Source organism: Mauremys reevesii, linkage group 4, assembly GCF_016161935.1.
Source record: "Mauremys reevesii isolate NIE-2019 linkage group 4, ASM1616193v1, whole genome shotgun sequence".
Taxonomy (NCBI): domain Eukaryota; kingdom Metazoa; phylum Chordata; order Testudines; family Geoemydidae; genus Mauremys; species Mauremys reevesii.
The window spans coordinates 71,139,867-71,166,170 of record NC_052626.1 but is presented as its reverse complement, the minus strand read 5'-3'; the positions used below and the strand labels follow the sequence as shown (position 1 = coordinate 71,166,170).

The window sequence follows — 26,304 nt, the reverse complement described above, 5'->3', positions numbered from 1 at the left end:
ACTGCAGTCACTTCATGATATAGGCTCTGAAACTAAGGAGTGAGGTGAGAGATCCAGCATAGAACTAGAACCCAGGTCCTCAGAATGGACCACACAAGCTCTAGCTCCAGGGCCACATAGCCTGTCTACTGCAGTACTCTCACTGCATTTGGGCACTAGTCAGGATTCTGGCAAACCCACTCTACCCTCCCTTATCACCGATAGCGTTGGCATATGTGGTGTCATTATAGAAGCGCACTATGAAAACCAATCAAATACAGGGGGACAAAGATACAGTGTTGCCTTGAAGCAGTCTATCGCACTAAGGAACAGTGGCCCATGGGGAAGAATGGGAGAAGAGGTTTGAGACACCATAGTGCAGCAAAAGGAATGAAGACCATGGAACAAACTAAACTGCACAAAATATGCTCTAATTTATAATTTTAAAAACATCATAGTAGAGGCTTAATGTATACCCCAAGTGAAAAAAACAGTAAGAGGACCAAAAATGCCACCATGGCTAAACAGAGTAAAAGAGGTGATTAGAAACAAAAAGACATCTTTTAAAACTTGGAAGTCAAATCTTAGTGAGGAGAATAAAAAGGAACAAACTCTAGCAACTCAAGTGTAAAAGTATAATTATGCAGGTACAAAAAGAATATGAAGAGCAACTAGCAAAAGACACAAAAACTAAAACAGCAAAAAAAAAATGTAAGTACATAGCAGAAGCAGGAAGCTTGCTAAAAAATCAGTGGGGCCACTGGACAATTTAGGTGCTAAAGGAGCACACAAAGAAGACAAACCTATTGCAGAGAAGCTAAATTAATTCTTTGCATCAATCTTCTCTGCAGAGGATGTGAGGGAGATTGCCACACCTGAGCCATTCTTTTTAAGTGACAAATCTGAGTAATTGTCCCAGATTGAGGTGTCAACAGAGGATGTTTTGGAACAAATTGATAAATTAAACAGTAATACGTCACCAGGATCAGATGGTATTCACCCAAGAGTTCTGAAGGAACTCAAATATGAAATTGCAGAACTACTATCTGTGGTATGTAACCTATTGTTTAAATCAGCCTCTGTACTAGATGGCTGGTGGATAGTTAATGTAATGCTTATTTTTAACAAAGGCTCCAAAGGCAATCCTGGCAATTACAGGCTGGTAAGCCTAACTTCAGTACCAGGCAAACTGGATGAAACTACAGTAAAGAACAGAATTATCAGACACATAGATGAACACAATTTGTTGGGTAAGAGTCAACATAGCTTTTGTAAAGGGAAATTATGCCTCACCAATCTATTAGAATTCTTTGAGGGTGTTGTCAAACATGTGACTGGGGGTGATGAAGTGGATATAGTGTACTTGAACTTTCAGAAAGTCTTTGACAAGGTCTCTCACCAAAGGTTCTTAAGCAAAGTAAGCAGTCATGGGATAAAATAGAAGGTCCTTTCATGGATCAGTAACTGGTTAAAAGACAGCAAACAAAGGGTAGGAACAAATGGTGAGTTTTCACAGTGGAAAGACGTAAATAGCGAAGTCCCCCAAGGATCTGTACTGGGACCAGTGCTGTTCATCACATTGAGCTGGAAAAGGGGGTAAACAGTGAGGTGGTAAAGTTTTCAGACCATACAAAATTACTTAAGATAGTTAAGTCCAAAAGCTGACTGCAAAGAGATCTCACAAAACTGGATGACTGGGCAAGAGTTATGGCAGATGAAATTCAATTTTGATAAACACAAAGTAATGTACAGTGGAAAACATAATCCCAACTATACATACAGAATGATGGGGTCTAAATTAGCTGTTACAACTCAAGAAAGATCTTGGAATCATTGTGGATAGTTCTCTTAAAACATTTGCTCAATGTGCAGCAGCAGTCAAAAAAGCAAACAGAATGCTGTAAATCATTGAGAAAGGGGGATAGATAATAAGACAGAAAATATCATATTGCCTTTCTATAAATCCTTTGTCACCCAGATCTTGAATACTGCATGAAGTCCTGGTCACCCCATCTCAAAAAAAGACATATTAGAATTGGAAACAGTACAGCGAAAGGCAACAAAAATGATTAAGGGTATGGAACAGCTTTCATATGAGGAGAGATAAAAAGACTGGGACTGTTCGGCTTGGAAAAGAGACGAGTACGTGGAGATAGGATAGAGGCCTATAAAATAATGAATGGTGCAGAGAAAGTGAATAAGGAAGTGTTATTTGCCCCTTAACATAACACTAGGACTAGGGGTCACCCAATGAAATTAATAGGCAGCAATTTTAAAACAAACATAAGGCAGTACTTCTTCACACAACAGACAGTCAATCTGTGGAACTCATTGCCAGGGGATGCTGTGAAGAACAAAACTATAACGGTGTTCAAAAAAGAATTAGATAAATTCATGGAGGATAAGTACTTCAGTGGCTATTAACCAAGATGGTCAGGGACACAGCCCCATGCTCTGGATGTCCCTAACCTCTGACTTCCAGAAGCTGGGATTGGAAACTGCCCTGTTCTATTCACCAACCACTGTCAGAAGACAGAATATGGGGTTAGATGAACCACTGGTCTGACCCAGTAGGGCCATTCTTCTCTTTTTACATTCAATGCTACCCTGGTCTCATATTTTAGATGCCAAGAGTAGCAGGAAGGGGGAGATGGGCATTGCTGTGGGACCATCTGTGACTGGTATATATGAATGGGAGTTTTCAGAGGTTGTTGGCTGAGGTTAAGCAGTCAGAAGGATATATCAGGAGGTTATTTCTATGTAGCTGGAGCAGCCAGATGATTCCCAAATGCAACTGAATTATTGACATTAAATTAATAATCTGAAAGAAAGGCACCAAAGTGGTAGTGACTCACACAGCAAGATAGGCATTTCAAACCATTTTTTAAAAAGAATGAGACACACTTCACCCTTTGTCTGACCTGGGAAACGTCATCAATAGCCTAGTGCTGGCTGGAGGTGACTTTTCTGACCTGGGAACAGTATCAACCTATAAATGGAAGAAGAGTTAGCTTTATCCTTTCACTGATATTCATAACATTAAAACGTCTTCTGTAGACATAGAAAGGTGACCCCATTTCTTGATTGTTAGGCAGATAAGGATTTTTCTCAAAATATTAATAAGAATTTGGGTTCTGCAGCCCTTACTCAAGAAAAATTCCCTTTGACTTCAATGGGAATTTCACTCAAGTGAGAGATGAAGAATCAGACAGAATTCGAATGACACGCTGCTGCTGGATTAAATATAATAAAAGCTTTACAGAATCATGCAAGCTGCAAGAAAGAAGACTAGCACTTTCTAGCTGACTACCCTGGAACACATTGCTTTCACCCTAATATTAAAAGACAGCTGCAAGTGTCTCAATTATCTGAATCATCAGAAGCCTGTGTAATGAGCAGCCTGCCTGCCCTGTGGTTAGCAGGGATATGATGAAGCTATTTCTTTTGATTTGCCCAGATATACTTTCTGTTCCATTCATTGGCCACAAAAATGAGTATCAGATAATGATGCAAACTCATCATTTCTTACAACACCAAGGAAAAGATTAATTGTATCACTTGCTTAAAAGCAGAAACTGTGTAAAGTGTCCCATGTGGAAGTGACTAGGGACTCACTCCTGCTTCAGATTTTTTCTGCTTATGATGGATGAGGTTTTACTGAACTCTGTGCAGGGTCACTGAGAGCAGGTTCAGGCTCCAGTGAAAAAAATTTTTCGGGCCCCCCAGCAAGGGCGGACCGGGAAGCCGGGCCCCAGGCCCCCTTCCAGACCACCGGGCCCCCGTAATTTGTACCGGCTTCCCCCCCTCTTGTTGGCCCTGCTCTGGGACAATACTCACTGGAGAGACATTACCAAGCCTTTCTCTGTGAACTACCTAGGATGCTTTCGGGGAAGTATAACATTTTGAAATGCAGAAACTACAGTGAGCTAAGATAGGGAATCATTCACCTCAAATCTTTACTTTAGTCCAGGGAGTCCATTAGTGTAATATATTGGCTTCCATATGCTAAAATATCCCTGGAGGGACAACAAACCCTTTGAAGTTCCCCAACTGCAGCCCCAGTTAGGAAAAGGAAGTGGAGAGATTGCGTTTTGATAGAAATGTCATTACACCTCTAGTGTGACGTTGCATTTCAGAATATTAATGAAACCTCTGACACCTCAGTTCAGAGTCCCAAGGGAGTGTCTAGACTATGATGATGGTTTTTGTTTGTTTTTTAAAAACACAAACATGTTAGTGTAGACAGGGCAAGTTACATTTTAAACACACTGACTGAGGTAAACCTTAAGTGGGAGCCATGGGTTCACCTCAACCAGCTAACGTGAGTTCAACTGCAGCTTGCCCTGTCTACATTAGTTTCAGAATGTTAGCTAACAAGACATAACCTTCCATCTTTGAATCTTAGTCTACACATAACCAGAGACTCTAAACTCAGGCACATGAGAACAAGAACTTGCTCATACCCATCAGTCTTGAAGATTAGAAGGAAAAGGCTATCAAAGCAGAGATGTTTTAACCATTGTTTCTGAAATGATGCTGAATTATTGTTGCATTGTCTGCACTTGCAGTTAAATCACACACAGCTGATCAGGTGCTGAACGCACTGTCAGTAATTGGTAGCAAAAAAAAAAAAGTTACCCACTGCTGACAATGGGTTTAACCCCAGTTCAGGGGTGCACGATTTAGATGCAGGTGTGGACTGCCCCAAACAGGTTATGAGCCATAACCCGAGAAAGTCAGAGGCATCTGTTACCACGTGAAGTTTAGTTAATGCTATCGCACTTCCCATTTGTACACATGAGAGACTGAGGTGGTGTCTAGACTGGGTTTTTTTGGACTGGTGTAGCTACATTGGTGCAAAAACAAAAACATCCTCTCCACTCACAAGGTTAGAAAAGCCTCACTTCTATTCTGATCCATGTGTGTGAGCACGTGCGCATGCACTCCTCTTCCCTATACTCCCTTTCTCCCCCAGCCAGTGTGGGAGCTGCTATGGCAGTATGATCAGGCCTTGCCAAAGTAGCCATCACTAAACAAGGAACTGAGTGATAGGCCACAGGGAAGGTCATTCTGGGGAGTATAATCAGATGGGAGAGGCTTGTCTAGAACATGACCTTCTGATAAATAAATTAGGGAAATACAACCTAGAAGGAGCTACTATAAGGGGGATGCATAACTGGCTGAGAGTGGTTCACAATTCCCAGAGAGTAGTTATCAGTGGCTCCCAATCAAGCTGGAAGGGCATATTGAATGGGGTCCAGCAAAGATCAGTTCTGTGTTCATAGATTCATAGGTTCTAGGACTGAGAGGGACCTCGAGAGGTCATCGAGTCCAGTCCCCTGCCCTCATGGCAGGACCAAATACTGTCTAGACCATCCCTGATAGCCATTTATCTAACCTACTCTTAAATATCTCCAGAGATGAAGATTCCATAACCTCCCTGGGCAGTTTATTCCAGTGTTTAACCACCCTGACAGTTAGGAACTTTTTCCTAATGTCCAACCTAAACCTCCCTTGCTGCAGTTTAAGCCCATTGCTTCTTGTTCTATCCTTAGAGGCTAAGATGAACAAGTTTTCTCCCTCCTCCTTATGACACCCTTTTAGATACCTGAAAACTGCTATCATGTCCCCTCTCAGTTTTCTCTTTTCCAAACTAAACAAACCCAATTCTTTCAGCCTTCCTTCTTAGGTCCAGTTCCTTCATAGGTCCAGTTCTGTTCAATATCTTCATCAATGATTTAGATAATGGCATAGAGATTACACTTATAAAGATTGCAGACGATACCAAGCTGGGAGGGATTGCAGGTGTTTTGGAGGATAGGATTAAAATTTAAAAGGATCTGGACAAGCTGGAGAAATGGTTTGAAGTAAATAGGATGAAATTCAATAAGGACAAATGCAAAGTACTCCACTTAGGAAGGAACAATCAGTTGCACATCTACAAAATGGGAAAGGACTGCACAGAAAGGAGTACTGGAGAAAGGGATCTGAGGGGCATAGTGCATCAAGCTAAATATAAGTCAACAGTGTAACACTGTTGCCAAAAAAGCAAACATCATTTTGAGATGTTTTAGCAGGAGTTTTGTAAGCAAGACATTGAAGTAATTCTTCCGCTCTACTCCACGCTGATTAGGCTTCAATTGGAGTATTGTGTCCAGTTCTGGGTGCCACATTTCAGGAAAGGTGTGGACAAACTGGAGAAAGTCCAGAGAAAAGCAACAAAATATATTAAAGGTCTAGAAAACATGACCTATGAGGGAAGATTGAAAAAATTGGGTTTGTTTAGTCTGGAGAAGAGAAGACTGAGAGGGGACATGATAACAGTTTTCGAGTAGATAAAAGGTTGTTACAAGGAGGAAAGAGAAAAATTGTTCTCTTTAATCTTTGAGGGTAGGACAAGAAGCAATGAGCTTAAATTGCAGCAAGGTTGGACATTAGGAAAACTTCCTAACTGTCAGGGTGGTTAAGCACTGGAATAAATTACTTAGGGAGGTTGTGGAATCTCCATCATTGGAGATTTTTAAGAGCAGGTTAGACAAACATCTGTCAGGGATGGTCTAGATAATACTTAGTCCTGCCATGAGTGCAGGGGACTGGACTAGATGACCTCTTGAGGTCACTTTTAGCCCTACGATTCTATGGAGGGAGCATTTTGAAGGTGTTGGGAATATGTAAGAAAATGAAAGGAATTAACTGGGATGGGTGCCAGTGACTGAGACCCAGGCAAGATGAACAGTAGGGCTCCCAGCTGAAAGGAAGCCAGGGAGAAGGCCAAGAGGCAGGCAAGCCTAGAGGGTAGTTACAAGAGAAAGAGTGAAGCAGAAATGTTAGAGGCTTGAAGCAGCTGGCCACTCCATTGTTTAGGGCCTCAGGATTGGAGCTCTTGGTAGAGAGAAGACTCCTTCCTAGTACTTTTGTTCATCTGGGGAGGACTTTTTGGTTTGGCCAGAGGGTTGAACCAGCCAACGAGAGGTAAATGAAGTAGCGGCTACAACTGAAACCAGAGGGGTAAGTTACAAGAAATTTCCTATTTTCATGTAATTAACATAAGCCTTGTGGGCAGAAGTAAAACACACAATAAAGCAGGGGTCGGCAATCGTTCAGAAGCAGTGTGCTGAGTCTTCATTTATTCACTCTAATTTAAGGTTTCCCGTGCCAGTAATACATTTTAACATTTTTAGAAGGTCTCTTTCTATAAGTCTATAAGATATAACTAAACTATTGTTGTATGTGAAGTAAATAAGGTTTTTAAAATGTTTAAGAAGCTTCATTTAAAATTAAATTAAAATGCAGAGCCCCCCGGACTGGTGGCCAGGACCCGGGCAGTTTGAGTGCCACTGAAAATCAGCTCGTATGCCGCCTTCGGCACACGTGCCATAGGTTGCCTACCCCTGCAATAAAGGTTATATTGGAAATTGTTCCTATGATACCATTGGTAACCTTCGAACTACTGACATCCTAGAACTTCATGAAATTGTTATAAAACACTGTTAAACACTAGCTTAAAAATATAATCCATGCCATTATGATTGATCTGGTGGGATGACAAAGAGATGGCATTGCTGAACTTGATCTGGATAAACCTCATAATGGATCAACTCACACTATTTAAAGAGGAAATGGGGAGCATAAGTTATTTCAAAATAACCAAGCTTTAGCCCTCATATATGCCTTTGTATCTATTTTATATTATAAAGGAATACTACCAACCTTGTTTAGATTTGATATGAAAAAGGAAAATGTATATCAGTAAACAAATTGTATATTAGTCAATATTTATATAATGGGAGCACCCAAAAAAACCAATCAGAACTGGAGCTCCATTGTGCTGTACAAATACACACAGATAAGGGTCATCTCTGTGCTGGAAGGCTTATAACCTAAAAGTCAAAAAGGTTGACGACAGGGATAGAATGTACAAATCAAATGAATATAGCAAAGAACTGGCACAGCTTTGTTATTGTAATTATACTACTATAAAGTAGGACAAGGAATCACTAGTTTCTTACTGTCGTAGTTGGATGAGATTTTAGGTCTGTGGAAGTGGTTAACATTCTCTGGAATTTGGATTGAGGCGGAAAGCTCTGGCTACTGTAGAATCCAAAACCTCCCCTATAAATTCTATCAGTCTCATCTCCCTAACCCTTTTCATCTGGGGCTTAAAGTCTCTGCAGATTTGACAACGATCATGGAGGTGACCCTTGCACTTTAGGCACCTGGAATGAGGGTCATTTACTGGCATAGTCTTCTTAACGCTTAAAGCCCGGAGACTGAAGCACACCCCAGTACCAGGCATCAGTACCCAAGACAAGTGGGAAGCGACCCTAAGAAAAGCAACAAATGAAACCTACACTAAAGTTGCTAACAGCTATGAAAAACAAACACTACTAACTACATACAAGAGATAAACAAAGTCTCTGGAAAGGGAGAACATTGTCAGCAGGAAGCTAACATGCTCAGACTATTGATCAGAGGTGGTAAGAAGGAACTGAGGGGAATCCTTACACCATTGTGTAGCAGCATGAGGAAGAAGAATGCACATGTGCCACTGCAATGAGTACTGCTAAGGGAAAAAATCTCCAGCTCTGGTGCACTGGGTGCACATACACCTGAAGTGGAATAGACATGTGCAATCATGTGAAAAACAAGTTAGTAAGACTAAATGAGTAGGTGGGGGGGAAGGGTCATTCTTCATCACCTGCCTAGTTATGATCATCAGGCAAGGTTTTGTTGGCGTCAAAGCAGAGGCAAGTTTTAAAGGAGGAATATGAAGGAGGATAAGATAGTGGCTGTACAGATTATATGAGAGATATTTCCCCTGTTCCCCATGCATAAGGGGGTAGCATGGGAGAAAGCCTGAAAGTGTCTGTGAGAGAAATTGGCTGGTGAGTGGAAAGGCTGGGAACACAGACAGAGTGGAGATAGTTGTCAGCACCACAGCCTTTTCTGGTAACGTTTTCAATAGAAGTTTGAGAGGGAAAAAGAGAAACTTTCTTCACAAGAACTAAGATGGCCTGCCTGCTTGGAGGCAGCTAGCTGCCCTGGTTCCTAGAGAGCTAAGTGTGTAGTGGAATCTGGGCCTCCAAAATCCAGACCATAGAATTAGAGGGGACCTTAGGAGGTCATCTAGTCCAACCTGCTGCTCAAAGCAGGACCAATCCCCAGACAGATTTTTATGCCAGTTCCCTAAATGGCCTCCTCAAGGATTAAACTCACAACCCTGGGTTTAGGAGGCTAATGCTCAAACCACTGAGCTATCCCTCCTCCCTATGATGACAGATCACACTACACCAGAATTCAGAGCTCCCTGGAGTGTACGGCAGTGGGACCTGCTCTGCACAAATGCAGCTGTGACTTGAGTTGTAGTGGGACAGAAGGCACTACAGGTATAGAAGACAACTGAGGGTATATCTGTACTGGAGAGGAAAGGTGTAATTTCCAGCTCAAGCAGACATACCCATGCTAGCTCTGATCAAGCTAGTGTGCTAAAAATAGAAATGTAGCCATGGCAGCAGACACAAAGAGTGGGGTGGCTAGCTACAGCAGTGCAAGTGGCAGGGAGGCTGCCTCCAGAGGTCTGAGCCCATCTGAGACCATAGGTATGTACTTGGGGCAATTTGTTTATGCCACCACTTGCACCACTGCAGCTATACTTCTATTATTAGCATGCTAGATTCATCAGAGCTAGTGAGGGTATATCTACTTGAGGTGGAAATTATACCTTCCACCTCCAGTGTAGACATACACGAAGAGGCCAGTCAAATAACCACATTAAAACTAGGCCAAATTTCAGGCTTCTTTTGGGGAGGGGTCTGTGACGTTATGACTGTGATATAATATCTCATTGAAAGATGACAGGGCCAGAAGAGCTTTGAAATGTGCAAGCAAACAAGTCTTGTCTATTGCTATAGTTTTAATTCAAAGATCAAATCTGAAGGACTTCTAAGTGACCAATTGGAATAACCACCAGCATTCAGGGGCAGAAGCGGAAGTGTTACAGAAAGAGTTCTGCACTAACGACCAATAAGGAAAATCTGCCTGGTATGAGCCCCAATGAAGAGGCCAGAGATGCAAATGGACTCAATTCCTTATTCTTCCGTCCATCTGCCTCGTACGTTTCATCTCAGGCCATTTTAACAGGAAGCAACACTGCAGATCCTGCCACTTCCCTGGTCTCTCTCTCTTACTCTTTCATATCCTTTTCCAAAATGCCTGGCTGCTTTGCCTATGCCTTCCAGAATTCTTTGTTCTGGAGCCAGAACTGGAAGCAGGCTGCTCTTGACCTACAGTCTCTTTAAAGGGCCAGCACCCCATCTTAAAATACTGTGTTGGGAAACATCAGTACTATTCATAAATGGTGGGTAGGGAGAGGAGACAAAAAACACCACACACACACAAAGCAATGAATTAACATTGATTATTGAAATGGTCAGTCCTCAAGGGACAGGGGTGGGAGATGATGTAGTGAATAAATTCTGCAGCATATAGGGCGCTAAATGATCAGTTTTCTAAATATATTCTTATTTTTCACAAAGTACTTCACTGAAAGGAGGTGGGGGGAAGAGCAGTCAGAGCTTATACAGAATTTGTTGCTTCTTGTCATCCTTTGTGCTCACAAGTCCCAGAGAATATCAAAGTACAAGGATTTTAAACACTTTGTGGATAATTCCAGCATAAAAATATTTCAACCACACTGGATTTCAATGCTAATATGCCACAGTTCATTGAGCAAAGTCTCAGCGAAAGCAGCCTTTTAAATATCAGAGTCTAATTCTTCCATTTTCTCCTTGTCTTGTGCATTCAAAACAGATTCTTTCCAGCAGTCGCTTTGTAGCATTGTGGTCCCAGAGAGTGTCTTGTTTTCATTTTAAAGATTCCCCAGTGCTTGGCTGGTGTAAAAATTGTTTCAACTCCTTTTTCTATATGATGATCTTTACCTTCTCTTAGAGCTTTTCTTTTGTCTAAGCGGAAACATCTAAAACCTGGGGACAGAAGAATCTTTCTCCCTTCAGAGGAGTTAAAATTCTTTTTGGCTGAGCTCAGAGCATGCTCCATCTATTCTAGTCAGGATCTTATATTGAGCTTATCACCATGGCATCTGAAAGAAAGGATCATGATTCCTCTTATTTTTTCTACCTGTCTCCTCACTGGGATCCAATAGCTTTTCATCATACACAGAAGAATGTTCCATACTATTTATGTTACACATTTGAGCACTGTTGTTTCCATAACAGCTACATAATCCAGTTTTTCTCTCCTTGCTGGAATGCCTAAAAATGTCTTTTGTGGGACTGGACTTCATTTTATAGTAGTTTCTTTTGTCTCTCTCGCATGGCATTGTTTTTAGTGAGGGCTTTACTCTGAGCTGTGATAGACACTAGTATAGGGTAGAGGCTGTGTCGTCAGTTGAGACTGATTTTCTGGTTGTTCCCTCTCATGTATTATTTTCTCCCATTTCATGCTTTTTAGCATTCACAGACTCAAACATCTGCTCTAGGGACATCAGAGAAGCTTCTTGTATATGTCTTGTCCAGAAAGGAGTTCTTTCAATATTCTTCTTCTAAGTGGCTCCCTTTCTTTTAGCTCCTCTTCCATAAGTGCTGCACTGTGCCTGCACTACATATGAGGTATTAGGCCAAGATTTTAATAAGTCCACCAGGTAGATTTTGTTTAGTTTTGCTCCCGCTAAGGACTATCACCTTTGTCTGGAGGAGTGGCTCAGAATAAAAATATCAAAGAGTTATGAGGTTTGCATTTCTATTTGTTTAAAGGAGTTTTAGTTGTTCAGAAAATGAAGTTTACCCAGTCTGTCGCTTCTGACTCCTGCTCTGCACTCCCACCACTGCAAATTTTTAAATTGCTCCACAACTGTCCAGAATCTCAGATTTCATTTAAAAAGAAATTAAGTCTGCACCCCTTATGTTGCAAAGAAAATCTTAAAACATACAGTGAATGTAATCCAATGATTTCTGCAAGAATCTACAGGCAAGGTGAAACAACTGCTCAGAAAATTGCCAACAGCCCCATTCATCTCTATAGCATGTAAACACTGTTCTCCTTGATGTCAGTTTAAAATGTTGACAATTATTTCACTGCTGAGTATTCTAGTAGAAACATCCAGGTAACATGCTTATTTGTCAATATTGGATGTAGTAATGGGAGGTACAGAGCAAGGTAGCTAGTTGCTTTCAGATTTCTGGGGTGTGGAACGAGAACTTTAAACCTCCACTCCTCACAGACTTAGTCTCTTCTGGGAAGAGAAGTGGGAGAAAATTGGTCCAAGCCTTCCCTAGTAATAAACTCTTCAGCTGCCTCCTTGATACCAAAAGCTAAAACCAGCTCCTATGCATTCCTGGGTGCTAGAAGCTCCATCTGTCCCCCTCTTAGCAGTTAGAACCTCCAGGTTTGCCAGCTGACCTCCCCAAGCCAGAGAGTAAGGACTGGAGAGCACTGAAGATAGGGAAGCAGTGGAGAGACCTTCCTGCTAAAGCCTTCATGCTGGACAGCTGTAACCTGGGGGGGGGGGGGCAGTGGAAGTTCCCACCTGAGACAAAAGGGTTAAATGTACAGGGGGAGTGACTGATGTTTCCATTGTGAGAAACAGCTCCCAGCAGAGACACTGGAGGAAGTGGGGTTTCCTGATGGAAAGAATAGGGTTGCACTCCAGCTGGAAGGGTTGGGATGACTGTCCTGGCAGAAGGACAGGAGAGGACTGACAAAGAGCCAGGTGTGGTTAAAAACACTGCAGTGTGGTATGTGAGGTGTTGAGGGACTAGATTTTGAGGACTACGTACATTGCAGGTGGACTATGTTTCGGGACTTTTATTATAGGCTATCATTTTTGTAATAAACTGGCCCCAAGAAGGGGTATTATTGAGGCAAGAAAGCTTGGATGAAGTTACTGGGGACTCTGAAGGAGTAAAACTGAGGCAGGTACCACCTGCCTGTTCTGCTGCAGGAGAGCACTCCAGGTAGGGTTGCCCTATGACATTGCCAAACCTGCAACCTTGGGAAATTGGTGGTCAAGAAGGAAGAAAGGCCTCTGTTTGGGGTGGGAGCCCATCCCCATCCTATCGAGAATAGGTGTGATATTTTCTATGGAAACTCCAGTGCTGCATGCTGTGGAACCAATCTGCTATGTGCTGAGAGCTCTGAGCACATCTCTTCTATTTTTGCCCTGGCCAGAGCACATCACAGATTTCCCCTCTTCAAGAAATCTCCATCCACTATTCTCCAAACACACAGCAGTTATTGATACATACCCTGTTATCCCTTTTCCCCAGGGAGAGGGAATCTTCCTCCCCATACCATATTGCAAAAGTGAGGCAGGTGGAAGCGATGTGGGAAGGAGTAACACACTGAACCTTGGGCATTGCAGGTGCAGCAATAAAAAGGTTTTGCAGGGGAGCCTAGGCTGGCTGTAATGGGCCCTGCTTTTCCATCTCCAGCATCTATGAGAGTCTGTTCATTCCCAGGGGCGGCTCCAGGCCCCAGCACGCCAAGCGCGTGCTTGGGGCGGCATGCTGCGTGGGGCGCTCTGCCGGTCACTGGGAGGGTGGCAGGCGGCTCCGGTGGACCTCCCGTAGGCATGCCTGCGGGAGGTCTACCAAAGCCGCGGGACCAGCGGACTGCGGAACCAGTGGACCCTCTGCAGGCACACCTGCGGGAGGTCCACCGGAGCCGCCTGCCGCCCTCCCAGCGACCGGCAGAGCGCCCCCCGCGGCATGCCGCCGTGCTTGGGGCAGCGAAATGTCCAGAGCCGCCCCTGTTCATTCCTATCTATCACCACCAGTCCAGCCACCCTCCATATACCTCAAGCCTTAGTAGCTCAGGCAAGCACTCTAGCCAAAGGGGAATCCATCTGCCTTCCTTTTACCCACTTTTTTCAAAGGTGCCATCCCACTAGGTGACTGAAGCTAGATGGTTAAGTTCTTGCTCCTGCTGCCCACAGTCTCTACATTCCCTTTCACTTAACTAGCAAAGGGTTTTCTGGCAGGTGCATGTGCAGCCTGAGCCACTTCCACAGTAACAGCTATGTATGGGATGGATGAACAAAGTGCTGGGGGACAGAGTGAGGTCTAGCCTGTACAACTTCCCCCATGGAGCCTTTGTAATCAATTACCAGCCTCTGGATGGATTTCTCTGCTGCTCAGTTCTGTGATCAATTCCTGCTCCTGGTTGGGTTCTCTCTGCTGGAAGCCTCAGCTCTTTGATTAGATGCAGCAGGAATTCCTCTTTTGTTCTCTAACCTGACTGGAAGAAATTAGCAATCTTCAGTGGGTGGATGGGGGCAACAGAGCACTCTGGGGGACAGATTGACAAGAGCATGCGGGGCAGGGATGCTGTATGTTACTAGATTAAGTCAACTGGGAATTGGACAGTCACAACGGAAGAATAAAAAACCAAGGGATTAATGAGATCTATGTAATGAGATCTATACTAAACTCCTGGATGACAATCAGGAGGGAAGAACTGAGGCATCTCCTGTCTGAGCTGGAGAAAACATGGGAGCTCAGTTGGGTAGGCTCTGTTTGAACAATGAATAATGGAATGTTAGCTTGTCAGGGCATAACCCTGATCCTTAAAACACCACATAGAAACCTGCCCTTTTAGGCCACGCAACAAGTTTTAATTCCAGTGGAATGGGGATTTGATCCTATAAGGAGGACTTTGCACCAGGGGACAATGTGCAACTCACATTAGAAATCAGACTCTGAGAAATGAAAAGGTTTTTGTGGTTTTCAGGAATAAATTATAAAGTAACTCTGAATATTAGACCTCAGCATCTGGCATCCAATCCCTGTCCAAGAGGAGACGGAGCAGGCTCCAGGGCCCTGTTTTGTGGACAACATTGCTCTCATCTTGTAACAAAGGAAGTGTAGTAGAGGAAAGAACACAGAAGGGAGGGGGAGGAAGAACTTTTGAATTCTAATTTCTCAGATGCTCACCTCATCTTGGTTATCCATGATTTTGTCACCGTGAGGCTGGTTCACTGCAATGTGCTGTACCTGTGTCTAACTACTCACACTTTTTGGCTAGTGCACCCACCAACAGCTCAGGGGGCTACTAAGAGCTCATTACACTTCTGCTCTGCACTGGCTGACATTTCATTTCCAGGTGAAACTAAAGATGCTGGTTACTATCTACAAGAGACCTAAATGGTCTAAGTCTTTCTTACCTTAGAAATAGCTTTTCCCTATTTGTGCACCTGTCTTATAGGAGCTGGAAATCAATAAATGGCTCTTGTTGCTGGAGTTTGCTCCTTTCTGGATTATGTTTAACCGCAAACCTGACTGAATTTAGAAACAATTGCAATACAACTTTTCCAGACTTTCCTAGGATAACTGAACAATGGATATCTGAGCACCTGCCTGATTAGAGAATCCCTTCTACACTTGAGCCATCTGGCTGCAGTGGGTTTATCTGGCTTATTGAGTCCAAATATATAGAAGTGTGAATAGTTCCCAGTTTAGTAAAGTGTCCAGCTCCCACAGTAGTGAGGGTGGTCCAGATGTTAGCTGATCAAACTAAAATACACATAATATCTAATAAGGTTCTCCATTTCACCACTGACTCACTCACTTCCCACTTCTGTGCCCATCTCCTCCTCCTCTGTTAAATACGGATAATATCCATGATGTGTTATGGGATTAAGTCAGTCCCCAACTTCTCCTCCATTGAGACCAACTGTGCCTGGGAAAGACCAACTTTTCCAGAAGGTGAGTGGTCATCAGACCAAGTTACAGAAATATGATTCCTTATTTAAGGCCTCAACCCCATCATAATCAATAATGTTTCTTTGGGACAGACTATGGGGAATGGGACGGACACCCTTGATGTACTCAGACACCCGCCACCCCGCCTCCACACAGACACAGTAATTTCTCAGGTATCAGTTAGCCATTAGCTCCTTGACTATGGGTGTGCAAGCAGACAGCTGCCGTGTAGCTGGATGGAATCATAGTTTCAAAGACAAGGTATTTTAAAACCTTGTTACACATTCAGCTCCCTGGAAGAAACAAGCTGCAGGAAGTTGCAATGGCACCAGGATGAATAACTGAAGCAAGGCACATTCAGTATGTGCATAAACAGAAGGACCAGAATGCTGCCTCCTAACCGGCTGGCAGTGCAGAAACTCACAAATTGTCTTATGGATATGTTATCTGGAGAGGCTGACCCATTTTCCTAGGAGCTGGGGGTGGAGGGGAGAGGAAGTGACAGTAGGATTGTCAAACACACAAGGGAGATTTGTTCACAATATCAGGCACAAAACTACACTTTTCAGAAATCAATGGAGTCACAGACTAATCCCAGGAGGAGCCATGGGGTTCAACTCCCCCAGGAAACCAACTACAGAGAGACCATACAGGCTTAACCCTCCCTCCCTCTCTCCAAGAAACTGGCTTCAGGGAAGTACTTTGAGGTGTAATCCCATGGAGAGCAGGGCCAGGACCCACAGATCCTTGCATCTTCCACATAAACCTTAACCATTTTCTACTGAAAAGCTGGGATTTGTCAGGTATGTCATTTTAATCTATCTGCAAGTCTAACCTCTTACTCAGGATAAGGAGTGATCCCAGCCCCACAAAGAGAGGAGGCAGAGAGCCCCAAGGCACTGAGTATCATGGCAAGTCGCATCCTAGAGGCTGGGTCGGCTCCAGCTTTTTTGCCACCCCAAGAGGCAAAAAAATAAAAAAGATAAAGCCACAATCGGCGGTACCTCGGCGGCAGCTCTGCTGCACCACTTCATTCTTCGGCGGCAATTTGGCAGCAGGTCATTCCCTCCGAGAGGGATCAAGGGACCCGCCGCCGAATTGCCACTGAAGACCCAGACATGCCGCCCCTTTCCATTGGACGCCCCAAGCACCTGCTTCCTGCGCTGGTGGCTGGAGCCCGCCCTGCCCACAGGAGTATTACAGTATTACCTGGGAAAAGGACAGGGAAGCATTGCACCTGAGGAGGGGGTTGCCTGGAGTGGCTCTTTCTCAGAGTGTTTGTGGAGTCTGCTCCTCCTGAAGGAGCAGGGCTGGGGGCAGACCATGACCACGAGGACAGCTTGGAGATATAGGTAATAATAATCAGTTTGTTCCCCCCTCCCAGACTTATGCAGGGATTAACCCCCCCAGGGTCTCCCCCTCACCCCATAATACTCCATGTTGCTCTCCCCACAGACACTCTCCACTCCTGCAGTGTAATTACACCCCCACCGCAAGATAATGCCACATAACAACCCTGCAGCCCCCTCCCCCGGGGCTAAACCCTCCATTGCGACGCCAACCCCCGTGAGCCGCTGTCCTCCCGAAGGAAGCTTCTCAGGGCTTACCCCAGCCGACCCCCGCCCCGGCCTGCAGGGGGCAGCTACCCAGGGTGAGGTAGATGGCGGGACTGTACCTGCTGCTGCTGCTGCTGCTGCTGGGCACTGACTCCGCCGGAGCCGCGGGCTGGACCTGGCCGTGCAAGTGTCTGTGCCCGGAGCCCCGGCTGATGTTTGCGCACTGACAGCTCCGGAGCCGCCGCCGCTGCTGGAGGGGGACTGGGCAGGGGGAGCTCAGACACTCCGGGCTCCAGCACCGAATCAGTGACAGGAGGAGGGGCCGGAAGGGGGGCGGGGGGACCTGGCTCAGCACCGCTCATGGCAGGGCACCAGCTTCACAGCCACAGGATTCCGAAGGCCTCGGGGGTGGGGGAGGCATCGGCATCGGCATCGGCATGTGAAAAGGGGAGCGAGGGGAGCGAGCGGGCTAGGCCAATTCAGCCAATCTCCGGAAGCCCCGCAGGGCTACCACCCAGTCACCTTCCTCGGGAGGAACCGGGCTGACACTGCACCACCACTCAAAGCTTTATGACAACAGCATCTGCAGCGATCCCCATCAGGATCAATGGATACCAGAGAATCAAATCCCAAAATGTGCTGCACAGCCCTGTACCTTACCTACCAGATACCCAGTCTTTCCTGGTTTTATGTTGGCTGCCCATAGGGCGCTTGGTGTGTCAAAAATTTTTGATAGCAGTTAGGAAAAAAAACTACACGGGGATTCCAGATTTTAATTTGGGGGGTACCAATTGGCCAGGAAACAATTCCTGTCTCTAGTATTAAATGGCACACAGGTTCCAAATTGCACATTTCAGATTTTAGGGGGGGGGGGGGTTGTTGTTAACTGACTCCAGGGGCTACTTAGGTACCTGAAAACTCTATTTTTTTTCTCTCCAGATAATTTAGAAATTAGCAAATAGGAGAACTGTATCTAATTCCTATATAAAAAAGAGAATTAAATAAATATTAGTCCCACTCAGCTCTAATACAAACATGTTCTTACATCTTGTATCAAGTCACTTAAGGGACACTGGTTAGGTTTAAAATTTTAATGTATATTCTTACTTTGTTACTAACTTTTGAATGTAACAATTGAAACAGTTGTAGAAAAATCTATATTACTTTCTATGTAGTTCACCAAGGTTGGAATAGATCATTTAACTTTGGAAACATCCTACTAGGGCAAGGCCCCATGAGTTTATACTGCACCTGCCTGGGGCTCTAGAAGTGTTACCTCACTACAAATAATAACTAGAAACTGACTTAAAACAGGCATGAAACTGAGGGTAGGTTTACACTTACCTTCCGGGTCGACGCGGTGAGTTCGACTTCTCGGAGTTCGAACTATTGCGTCTGATCTAGACGCGATAGTTCGAACTCCGGAAGCGCTGCGGTCGACTCCGGTACTCCACCACTGCAAACGGCGGTGGCGGAGTCGACGGGGGAGCCGCGGAATTCGACCCCGCCGCGTCTGGACGGGTGAGTAGGTCGAACTAGGGTTCTTCGAATTCAGCTATGCTATTCACATAGCTGAATTTGCATACCCTAGTTCGACTCCCCTTCTTAGTGTAGACCAGGCCTGATACTTTCAAGTTTCAGAGTGGTAGACGTGCTAGTCTGTATCAGCAAAAACAAGGAGGAGTCCTTGTGGCACCTCAGAGACTAGCACATTTATTTGGGCCTAAGCTTTCATGGGCTAAAACCCAGTTCATCAGCTGTATGGAGTGAAAAATATAGTAAGCCATATAAATATTACAGCACATGAAAAGATGGGAGTTGCCTTACCAAGTGGGGGGTCAGTGCTAACAAGGCCAATTCAGTTAAGATGGAAGTGGCCTATTCGCAACAGTTGACAAGAAGCGAAGCACTACAAAAGTAATTTTCCCTCTCTTGATATTCACCCCTTCTTGAAAGAAAGATCACCTGAAAACAACATCCCACCAAATACCATAATGGGCTCTACAGTTTTCAAAACCTCCTGCAAATGTAACTGAATGAAAACAAGCATAAGATGAGAGGCCATCTTCACTTCATCCACCATCAATATCATCATACAAGCAAACCAGTATGGGTGGGCTCCCCTATGCACACGCTTGTGGTCAGGTATGGCACTGCAGGTAGGCCCCACCTTACTTTTCCCCAACTGGGCATCAAAACTTCTGCTTGCAAAAATGAGGGGAATGAGAAGTCAAAACAGACGATCAAAAGAAGTACATCACCTTTAATGAAGCCCCATGGAAGGAGAACTTAGAATACCTGTTCAAAGATCCTTACTCAGAACCCTGGGTTAGAGTACCCAAACTTAGCATCCTAAAACAAAGTCTCTATGCCTGGTCAGGCTAGCCTTCCAGAGCTGGAGAGATAGCTCAACACCCTTGCAAGCTAAGCAGCTTCTAATCTCCTCTCTCCCACTCATCTTTCTGTTCAAATATGTCAGTTCTAGGGTGGAACAGGGTGTCTCCTTGATTTATACAGGCTGTTTTGATTGTGAGCTCCTGACTGACCCTTAAAAGGGTAATACACTCCTTCACAATACCTCACTTCAAAATCCACTTCTGCTGATAGCCTTCTGTATTGTAAATTCTTCCCATGTTTCACTGGCAACCATAACAAGTGATGTAGGCTAACCCCACCCTCACTATAAACTGCTAAGCCTGTTGGAGTCACAATTATATAAGAGAGTGAATCATTTATTGTGCAAACTCAGAAATCATCTGAATTAAAAAAAAGATTCCCAATCCCAGCCTCATTACTAACATATGTCAGTAATAGCCTCTAATCACTAAGGCAACATGTACCACTTATATGATCTTAACCATGCTCAACTAACTCAGCCTCAGTAATAGCGGAAGGCTTACCTAATGAATCTACAACATCTCTGAATTTTGATTGTCTGGTAAACTATACCAGCTCTCAAACTTATTGTAATTCTTCTAAATTACTTTTTCAACACGTTTCACCCTCTTTACAAGCCAACTAACTGATTAATTGTGACTCCTCATGTGTGTTGTGATCACCTACCAATTCATCCTACTCTCGCCTAGCTTAAAAAGCAATACAAATGCATCTTTTCTGATGCATGTTCTTGCAATTTTCCATGATTAATCCACCATGATTCAATCTGCTTCAGAGAACTTCCATCAAAGTTCCATCAACTTAGACCAAATCTTCCTTTTCGCAATCTTCAGAAATGTCAAACTTGCTGTCATTCAACTCTGCTACCTCTGACAAAAAAAACATCCTCCAGCAAATATCAGTTAGGTCTGGTCTGTTCACAAGACAACAGTGCTCTCTGGATCTGCTTCTGTAATTCTTTCAGCATCTTTATGTGGTTGCAAATTTCCCTGTCTCTGTCTCAAAATTTACTAACGAATCCCAAGAAACTTCCCATACAAATCTGCCTCAGGCAACTGATCAGCAGACTCATGAAGCAGTATACCAAGCTGATACAACAGAATTATCCGCAATAAACTTCATATCCACAGCAGCTTGTCAAACTGACAAAGTAGCAGAATTTTAATCATTAGTAAGATGCTCTGATTTGTGTGGCATCAATTTTGATTTCAAATGGTGCTGTACAACTAAATACTCATCATTTACTTCTCCAGTGGAGCTATCTTCCATGGAAACTCAAACCGACAACATGCATAATACGTATCCTGGCTTTTCACGCAACCAGCCAATGATTGGAGACTAGTATTCTCCACAACTAGTTATAAAACTAAGCTCAATTGATTCATTGCTATCTGTTATGAAGCACTTTTTACCCAAAGAAGCATATGAACGTATGATACATCACAATTCTGATATTCTACTCTCCAAAAGTACTTTTCTACTTCCCCCAGGGGAGGACTCTTTAAATAGATAAACTGCAGCATAACCTGAAGTCTGTGGTGGAAATTCCAAGATATTAATAGAAGAGAAAGCTCTCCCCCTACACTCTACTTCAGTACCTTCTGAATTGCTATTTATCCACCTCAACACATCAGCATTCCTTCCCATCTATACTCTGCACACCCCAGTAAGAAGTCAAATGGGAGTCCCGAAATACCTTAGCATACAAGACAATTCACGACTTTGTCTATACCAGTATTTCTTGATACCATGCATATTACTTCAGATTAGAGCTGGTCAGAAAATGTTCTGTATTCCCCACGGACAATATTGACTTTTTGGTGAAAAAACTGTACACCCAAACTTTTTGATTTTGGAAGTACTATAGCAGTGCCTCATTGCAATTGTAGTTCAAGTGCCTTATGCCCTATTCTCCTCTACAGTCCTAGCTCCCTAGATGGACTACATCATTCATGATGCACCATGAACTCCATGCTTGCTAATCATGGGAGATGTAGTCCGACAAGGGAGCCCAGACCATAGAAGAGAATGAGGGAATGAGATACCTAAACTACAACTTCCATGAGATACAGTGCTGGCATTTCTGAATCAAAATATTTGGCTGAAATTTTCAGTTTTTGGGTGTTCGGTTTTTCAACAAAATAAAAAATTGCTACAGAAAGGAGACATCTTGCAAAAAGTCTTATTTAAACAAAAACTTCTTTTTTCAATCAAAACACAGTTTCAGCCAAAAGTTTTTGACCACATCTACTTAAGATATTTTGAAGATTAACTTTCATTGCCTTATCTTTTTCAAAAATCATCTCCATCATTTGCTGCAGTGTCAGGGGCGGCTCTAGGTATTTTGCCACCCCAAGCACAGCAGGCAGGCTGCCTTCGGCGGCTTGCCTGCGGGAGGTCCCCAGTCCCATGGATTCGGTGGCACGCCTGTGGGAGGTCCGCCGAAGCTGCGGGAGCAGCGGACCCTCCACAGGCATGGCGCCGAAGGCAACCTGCCTGCCGCCCTCGTGGCAACTGGCAGAGTGCCCCCCGTGGCTTGCCGCCCCAGGCACGCGCTTGGCATGCTGGTGCCTGGAGCCGCCCCTGTGCAGTGTCATGATCTCTTAATTCCTATACACTGGACCTATTAAAGAATATGGCAAATACCACCTAAACAACTAAGTTCACTTGTTCACTGCAATTTAAAAAGATGCTGAACTGTCTTATTACATTTACTATCATGAAATTTATTTGGTGAATTTCTGTACTCAGTCTTTGAAATTTCATATTTACAACTGTCCTCCACATTCAAAAGAGAAAAGATCAAGGGAGCTTCATGCTTCAAAAGATTTTTCTCACACAAACTGGGGAATCCATCACTTGATGCATTTGATATAACTCAGTATTTTCCCCAACTACATCCTTGCTATAAAAAAAATGAATAGCATATTACTCAGATATATTTCCCACTTTTGAAGGCAGTATAAGGTCCAATCTGCATTTTCTGTACTAGGGCATCTACATCCATATCAATCTCAGCATACAAAGAATTATTTACCTTCAAAAACATACCGCCCAACTCCTGCCAAATGTTCTTTTTTTGTTGTTGGTATCCCATTAGCCAAAATTACCAAATTTCCCTCCATCACTCTTATCAAATGGTAAGTTATAAGTATGTTCGTGAAGTGCAAAAAAGACACATCACTTTGCTGTTTACACCATCTACCTGCTCCTTTGAAACTTGCCAACCTCTTTCAGTCTGCAAACAAATAACTTTCTGAAACGGCTTCACTAATTGAATCAAAATCTTTTCATATATGTTCAGATCTCTAATTACAATTACAAGAACTTTATCCCCTAACATTCCATTCATTACACTTTTATGAGGAGTCCTGTTTGCTTGTTACTCATTAAATCAAAAATAGCACAGTGAACATCTTTAATTCCATTCACTCTCCAAATGTGCAATATAATAAGACAGACATTGACATCATGCCATACTTCTGTTCCTGCCATAATTTTTCACTTGCTCCACATAAAAGTTTCTCATAGCAACCAGAGATCTGATCTAATTTCTCATATTTGGCAGCCTCAAATACAGACAACTCTTTACCAAGTTTCTCCCTCATATTTAACTCATTACCACCACTATAGTCAAACTTCAGAAGCCTCCCCATCCAAATCTTTCCTTCCCTGAAAGTATCTATTTAAAATCACCCAAAAAGCGGAAATCTCAGTTTTATTTCCATATACCAAATATGAATCTAACAGCCCCAAATCCCTAGCTGGAGCTTGAGCCATAAAATTTTCCAACCAACCTACACATACAGGGATGGTGTAGGACCATGAGACATAAGTAACAAAGTGTGTTCTTATTCAGTCCATCTCTTAAATGTGCCAAAGCATGACCATTTAACACTTTACATACTCCTTCATATCATACATGTGCTTTGCTCTAAGCCTTTTTTATTCAGTAAAAAGTCAAATTATTTTATAGCAAATTCTGTTAATGAAATTTTCCTCCTTTTACAGAGCTCATGGCATGCCCCTCTGAAGTCTCTTGGAGATCTTCCCCTCTGTAACCCTCTTCATTTCAATTGCCCATCATCTCTGTCTTTTACAGATAATACTTCTTCCTCTGGTCTTTCTTCTTTCTTGTAGATGAAGGCTCAGTCAGACCTTAGGGATTTGGCCCCTGGGACCTAACTGTATATACTCACAATGTAATCTGCCTGTTCAAGGTAAATCTATTCTACTAAACATAACAAGAAATCCATCCAAATATATACTATGATAATGAACCACATAACCAAAATTACACTTTACAAATGATGCACTAACCAAATAAAGGTTTATACAAACATGTTGCAAAATCTCTTCCTAGTCAACAACATATTCTAAATGTAATCTATGCTGGTGAATACACAACGCAAAATTACACAATGTTTTACTAAACAAATTTCAGCCTTGCCTGCAGGGTAAGGGAATAGGGTGGGAGACTCCTTTTGGCTGCCTTTCCTACTTGCCTGCCTCCTGGGAAAGAGCTGGCAGCCAGTGAAACCCAAACATTTCGAGACTGCAGCACCCAGTAGAAAACACTTCCTGTTGGGATTTTTTAAATCACTGAGATCTACCACAAATAAAAACCCTCAGATGTATCTAATTAATCCTCTTTCGAGCACTGCCAAAATTATTGCACTTCCCCCTCCCCCTAAATTGATGCCCAGAGCTTTAAAGTCATTAAAAAAAATCACCTTCTAAAAAAAATCATTAATCCTTTCCTCCCCAAACACTTCCTCAGAACTGCATGGGAAAACCAAATCTTTTATCAATGTCTATTTACTTCAGTTGGATACTTCCAGGTTAATCTTAACTGCCCTAAAATTAAATCCTCAGTAGCAGTTACAAGGAAAAAACTACTTTGATCTCACAACAGCAAGCTAGACACACAACTCTCAATAAACAGCATTCTCCAAATAATTTCTTTAGCTAATTCCTGAAAAGTAAAGCAGCACCTAAAAAAAATCAAAAAATCAATTTTAATATCACTCCATGAATATTGCATTCAAACTCTATCTCACAAAACACTGCAACCCAAAACATTCACAAGCCAGTCTCTCGGAGTGTCTGGAACCCACTCAAACTCTGCAGATCATAGTAATCAATCCATTAATTGTTCATTTAACTAAAAAAAATGGTTACTCACCTTCTCTTCGAGGTGTGTTCACCTATTCTTCAAGGTGTGTTGTTCATGTCCATTCCAAGCAGGTGTGTGTGGGCGCATGTGCATGGCAGCCGGAAAATAGCAGCATCCGTAGGGTCGGCCTGAGCACCCCCAGGAGTCGTGCCTTCATGACCCTCAATACAGACCCCTGCCGACCCCCCCCCCCTCAGTTCCTTCTTACCAGCAGCTCTGACAGAGGGGTAGGACGGTGGGTATTGGAATGGACATGAACAACACATCTCAACGAACAACAGTTATGAGAAGGTGAGTAACTGTTTTTTCTTCTTCGAGTGCTTGTTCATGTCTATTCCAATCAGGTGACTCCCAAGCCTAAATTCTGGAGGTGGAGTCAGAGTTATCCACTGATTGGAGCACTGCTCTACCGAAGGCCACATTGTCTCTGGCCTGCTGGGTAATCTAATAATGTGCAGTGATAGTACATATGGAGGACTATGTCGATGTTCTGCATATTCCTGGGTGGGAACTTGCACCAGGAATGCTGCTGAAGAAGCCTGTTCCCTGGTCGAGTGCACCATGAGTGGAGGGGCAGGGTGTAGCACTCCCGGATGCAGGACGTGATCCATGACAAAATTAGTTGAGAGGAGACTGGAAGATCCTTCATTGTGTCTGCCATGGCCACAAGCAGTTGAATGGACTTTCTGAACGGTTTAGTTCTCTCACTGTAGAAGGCTCTGCTCTGCGGACATCCAATGAGTGAAGTCTCTGCTCCCTACCCCTTGAGTGCTGCTTAGGATAGAAAACTGGGAGGAAGATGTCTTGGTTGATGTGAAACTGGGAGACAACCTTCAGGAGGAAAGCTGGGTGTGGCCCAAGCTGAACCTTGTCCTTATAGAACATGGTGTAAGGAGGCTCTGATGTTAAGGCCTTGAGCTCAGAATCTCTCCTGACTGAGGTTATTGCTACCAGAAATGCCACCTTGTACGAGAGATAGAGCAGGGAGCACATTGCCAGTGGTTCAAAGGGTGGCCCCATCAGTCTGGAAAGGACAAGTTTGAGGTCCCAGGCTGGCACTGGCTGTCAGATGTGTGGATATAGCCTGTCGAGACCTTTCTGGAAATGGCTGACCATAGGGTTGGCAAAGACCGCCCGCCCGTCTGTGCCTGGATGGAAGGCAAAGATGGTGGCCAGGTGAACCCTTATTGATGACATGGATAGTCCCTGCTGCTTGAGGTGGAGAAGGTCATCCAGTATAAGTGGTATAAATGCAAGCATTGGGGACGAATGATGCTGCACCGACCAGATTAGAATCTTTTCCATTTGGCAAGGTAGGTAGCCTGGGTGGAGGGTTTCCTACTGCCAAGGAGAACTTGTCTAACTGGGTCTGAGCAAGAGAGCTCCACGGGGTTCAGTCACGGAGCTTCCATGCCATGAGGTGCAATGACTTGAGGTTCAGGTACTGGAGATGGCTGTGATCCTGAGTTATTAAATTCAG

At 43.7% G+C, this 26,304-nt stretch overlaps 1 protein-coding gene across 13 annotated transcripts in view; it reads right to left on the bottom strand.

Annotated features, from left to right (window-relative positions):
* C1QTNF4 (C1q and TNF related 4) overlaps window positions 1–26,304 on the bottom strand; it is a 57,082-nt gene that overhangs the window by 4,697 nt on the left and 26,081 nt on the right. For 4 of the 13 annotated variants that reach the window (XM_039537828.1, XM_039537829.1, XM_039537825.1 and 1 more), the window contains one exon: window positions 14,102–14,232. The exons of 1 other annotated variant lie outside the window; for it this stretch is intronic. The gene's annotated coding sequence lies outside the window, so the exon portion shown is untranslated. Of the gene's footprint in view, window positions 1–782; window positions 807–2,900; window positions 2,967–14,101; window positions 14,233–16,904; window positions 17,000–17,370; window positions 17,577–19,512; window positions 19,596–26,304 lie in introns of those variants that run through there. 8 more of the 13 variants (XM_039537827.1, XM_039537832.1, XM_039537826.1 and 5 more) reach the window with 8 other exon arrangements.